Genomic DNA, 5200 nt, shown 5'->3' with positions numbered 1-5200 from the left:
AGATCTCGTGAGAACTCACTCACTAACAAGAGAACAGCAAGGGGGAAATCAGCCCCTATGCTCCAATAACCTCCCACCAGGATCCTCCACTGACATGTGATGATTACAATTTGAGGTGGATTTGGGTGGGGAAATAGAGCCAAACCATATTAGCTCCTTTAATGCGTTGTGTGTTAAGGGTTTTTATTATGAAAGATTTGGGATTTTATCAAATGCTTTTCTACATCTGTTAAAACGGACAATTTAAAAGGATGAAAAAAGGTATATTGCGCAAGCATTAATGCAAGGAAAGCAAGAGTGCCTGTATGTATATCAGGTAAAGCAAAGAAAATTACCAGAAACAGAGAGATTATATAATGGTCAAAGGTTTAATCCATGAAGAGGACAGCAATTTTTAAAGTGTATTCATCAAACAACAGAGCTTCAAAATAGGTGATGTGAAAACTGCCAGAACTAAGGCGGGTCGGACTCGGAACTGTGCGGCCTCAGGATGCAAAGTGTAGCAAGGGGGCCGGGGGGATTGGGGGGCAGCAGCATGGGGCTGTAAGGCCTGTGAGGTGCCGGCGTTCGCCAGCTCCCCCCGCAGCCGACTCCGCAGTGGTCCGCTCCGCTTGGTTGCCCATGAGGATTCGGGTGCCAGACCCCAGGCTGCGTGTTCTCCACCTCTTGTTGTGGCCTGTGTTACTGTGGTGACCCCAGAGCAGCCTGGGCGCTATGGAGGAGCCTGGTGCTGCCCCTCAGCCCTATTTGGGGCTGGTCCTGGAGGAGCTACACAGGGTTGTGGCAGCACTGCCTGAAAGTAGGAGACCAGATTCGAATCCTTATGGTTTCCCTTGGGAACTGGTGGTGCAGCTGTTGTTGGATTTTTTGCTGTTCTCCTTTTCTTGTGGAGAAGTTTTAGATCGGTTAGGAGTCGGCATTATGTGGAAAGAGAAAAAAAACTTGCTGCAACGCTTTCTGGGCTAATTGAAGAAAAATGTAAACTACTTGAAAAATTTAGCCTTTTTCAAAAAGAGTACAAAGCCTATGAAGCAGCGTCATCTTTAGAGAATGCCAGCTTTGAGAAGGCGGCAGCAGAAGCACGAAGTTTGGAGGCAACCTGTGAAAAGCTGAACAGGTCCAATTCTGAACTTGAGGATGAAATCCTCTGTCTAGAAAAAGAGTTCAAAGAAGAGAAATCTAAACATTCTCAACAAGATGAATTGATGGAGGATATTTCAAAAAGGATACGGTCTCTAGAAGATGAGTCAAAATCCCTCAAATCACAAAGAGCTGAAGCCAGAATCATCTGCAAGATATTTAACATGAATGAAGAACGACGCAAGATATTTAACATGAATGAAGAACGACGAGAGATAGCAATAAAAGATGCTTTGAATGAAAATTCTCAACTTCAGGAAAGCCAGAAGCGGCTTTTGCAAGAAGCTGAAGTATGGAAAGAACAAGTGAGTGAACTTAATAAACAGAAAATAACATTTGAAGACTCCAAAGTACAGGCAGAACGAGTTCTAAGTGATAAAGAAAATCACATCAACACTCTGACTGGATGCTTGCTAAAGATGAAAGATCGGGCTGCTGTGCTTGGAGAGGACATAATGGATGATGATAACTTGGAATTAGAAGTGAATGGTGAATCGGAAAATGGTGCTTACTTAGATGATCCTCCAAAAGGAGCTTTGAAGAAACTGATTCATGCTGCTGAGTTAGATGTTTCTTTAAAAACCTTAGAAGGAGAAAGAAACCACATTATTATTCAGTTATCTGAAGCTGATAAAACAAAGGAAGAGCATACAGAGCATATTAAAAATCTTCAGACTGAACAAGCGTCTTTGCAGTCAGAAAACATGTATTTTGAAAGCGAGAATCAGAAGCTTCAACAGAAACTTAAAATAATGACTGAATTATATCAAGAAAATGAAATGAAACTCCACAGGAAATTGACAGTAGAGGAAAATTACTGGATAGAGGAAGAAGAGAAACTTTCTAAAGTGGAAAAAAAGATCAGCCATACGACTAAAGGGCTAGAGGCCTATAGAAAGCTAGCCAAAGATCTTGAAGAACAATCGGAGAGAACTATTAGTTTTTATCAAAGGCAGGTTATTTCCTACAAGAAAAAAGGACATGATAATTGGTTGGCAGCTCAGACTGCTGAAAGAAACCTCAATGATTTAAGGAAAGAAAATGCTCACAACAGACAAAGATTAACTGAAACAGAGCTTAAATTTGAACTTTTAGAAAAAGATCCTTGTGCACCTGATGTTTCAAATACATTTGGCAGAGAGCATTCCCCATATGGTCCCTCACCATTGGGTCGGCCTTCATCTGAAACAAGAGCTTTTCTCTCTCTTCAAACTTTGTTGGAGGGTCCACTTAGACTCTCACCTGTGCTTCCGAGGGGAGGAGGAAGAGGCCCAAGAGGTCCAAGGAATCCTCTGGACCATCAGATTACCAATGAAAGAGGAGAACCAGGCTGTGATACTTAACCGATCCTCACAGGGCTCCTTCTGACGCTGGCTCCCTGTCATCTCCGCGGGAACAGGACAGTAGGATGATGTTTCCTCTACCAGGTCCATCATATCCTGATTCAGCTCCTCCTCCACAAAGGGAAGACAGATTTTATTCTAATTCTGATAGACTGTCTGGGCCGGCAGAACTCAGAAGTTTTAATACGCCTTCTTTGGATAAAATGGATGGGTCAATGCCTTCAGAAATGGAGTCCAGTAGAAATGATGCCAAAGATGATCTTGGTAATTTAAATGTGCCTAATTCATCTCTCCCTGCTACAAATGAAGCAACTGGCACCCACTTTGTTCCTCACCTCTAACTCCAATCAGAGGTCCATTGTTTCCAGTGAATACAAGGGGACCATTCATAAGAAGAGGATCTCCTTTCCCCCCACCTCCTCCAGGAACCATGTTTGGAGCTTCTCAAGGTTATTACTATCCACCAAGGAATTTCCCAGGTCCACGACATGCTCCATTTGCAGTGAGAAACATCTATCCACCGAGGGGTTTTCGTCCTCACCTTCACCCAAGACCTGGATTTTACCCCAACCCCACATTCTGAAGGTAGAAGCGAGTTCCCTTCAGGGTTGACTCCGCCTTCAAAGGAGCCTGCTGCTGAACATCCAGAGCCACAGCAAGAAACCTGACAATATTTTTGCTCTCTTCAAAAGTAATTTAGACTGATCTCATTTTCAGTTTAAGTAACGGCTGTTACTTAACTGATTACACTTTTCTCAAATTGAAGTTTAATGCAATTATAGTTCTTCGTACAGTATTGTGCAAATGAAGATGATTTAAATAAAAAAATAAAGTTTTTGTTTTTGATTTCTTTCACATTTATCGATTTGCATATGTTGTACCATCATTGCATCCCAAGGATAAAACCCACTTGATTGTGATAAATTATCTTTTTGATGTTCTGCTGGATTTGGTTTGATAATCTGTGCTAATCTTTGCTAATCTTTTTTTTTTCTTTTTTTTTTAAGATTTTCATTTCCATCATTAGGATTATTGGTCTGGAGTTTTCTTTTTTTGTTGTTTCCTTGCCAAATTTTGGTATCAGGATAATACTCGTTTTGTAGAATGAGTTAGGGAGTAGTCTTGCCTCCTTGAGTTCTTGAAATAGTTTCAGTAAGGTTGGAACCAGTTCTTCTTTGTATGTCTGGTATAATACAGCCAGGAATCTGTCTCATCTAGGGCTTTTTTGATTTGTAGGTTTTGTATTACTTATTCAATTTCATAACTCAGTATTGAGCGGTTTAGGATTTCAATTTCTTCTTCATTCAATCTTGAGATTTTGTGTGTTTTCAGGAACATATCAATTTCTTCTATGTTTTCTGGTTTGTACATATATAGATATTCATACTCACGAATATGACTGTTACAGATGTTCTAGTTTGTATGCATATAGATTTTCATAGTCAAAATATCTCTAAGGATATTTTGTATTTCTATGATATCAATTGTTATATCATCTTTGTCATTTCTGACTGTACGTGAGTCTTACTTCTTTTTTCATAGTCTATCAGTCTTGTTAATACTCTCAAATAGCCAGCTTTTCATTCCTTCGATCCTTTCTACAATGTTTTTCGTCTCAATCTCATTTAGTTCTGCTTTGATCTTTGTTATTTCTCTTCTTATGAAAGCTTTGGGTTTGTTCCTCTTGGTCTTGATTTCTAATTTTATTCCCCTGAGATCTGACATGAAGCTGGATATAATTTCAATCCACTACACCCACATTTCCTTTCACTTAAGGGGACTCTGTTGAGTTATGCTGCTCCCCCAATTAGGGACAGCCCACACCAAGGGTTATATATAGAGGGCTCCTGCAGTTCCCCAGGGACCTGCCAGTCCCCTGTGCTTGCCAAAGTCAGAATGGTTTGTAGTGTACGTTTGTGGGGGATTTGGTGATGCTGTGACTCAAGGACTGAGGTTCCCCTGGCAGGACAGTGGCCCACCATAAGTGCATGGCCAGTAAGGCACCTGCTGTATCAGTTCAGGCCTGAGGGGAGTGTGGGTTGACCTGCATGAGCTGGCCACCTAATTCTCTGCCCCCAGGACTTTCCCAAATCTCTACCAACATCCTTGTCCTGGATCAGGAGAGCAGAGGGACTCAGCAGTTTGGCAGTCAGCAGATTGTCATAGCAATAGAGGGAGCAGGAAAGCACTTCCATCTACCCTTTCTGCAAGGTTCCAAGTTCCTTGCAGTTCCATCTCTGCCAGACCAACTGCCTCCCTTTTCTGTGCTCTAGCTTCTTCCTGTGGGCACTCCAACAGGCCCTGGGTCTCCTCCCTCAGCCATTCAGATGACTATTTATCAGTAATCTTTATTTTTTTTTTTTCCAGGGGAATTGGCATGCAATGTCCCTAGTCAGCCTCCTTGAAAGAAAAAATCTAAATTGAGTCTTTTTTATTCCCTATTGAATATTATCCCCTGCCTGTTTTGAAATAATTTTATTTACCTGAAAATTTTAACTCTGCCGATATTTCACCATGAAGAAAAAGAACATATCTAAAATGTAATGCATCTGCTCTTCTTTCTCCCAATAAATATCTCTATATTAGTTTACATTTCTTTTTTCTCATCCAACTACAATGTTTATACATCAATTCAACAAAAAATTTACATCAAATACTGTGCTGGGAGTTGGGGATATAATGGCAAAACATACAGATTCTTTGTCTGAAAGCATGGA

The 5200-nt window shown here is 40.9% G+C and overlaps 1 pseudogene across 1 annotated transcript; it reads left to right on the top strand.

Moving 5' to 3' along the window:
• The first annotated feature begins 637 nt into the window (after positions 1–637).
• LOC105525581 lies at positions 638–3299 on the top strand (annotated as a pseudogene). Its single transcript, XR_001003943.1, has one exon. The product of XR_001003943.1 is annotated as a cTAGE family member 5-like (transcript).
• Positions 3300–5200: the final 1901 nt, after the last annotated feature.

Source organism: Colobus angolensis, unplaced genomic scaffold (genome assembly GCF_000951035.1).
Source record: "Colobus angolensis palliatus isolate OR3802 unplaced genomic scaffold, Cang.pa_1.0 Scaffold543, whole genome shotgun sequence".
Lineage (NCBI taxonomy): Eukaryota > Metazoa > Chordata > Mammalia > Primates > Cercopithecidae > Colobus > Colobus angolensis.
This window is presented reverse-complemented; position numbering and strand designations above follow the sequence as displayed.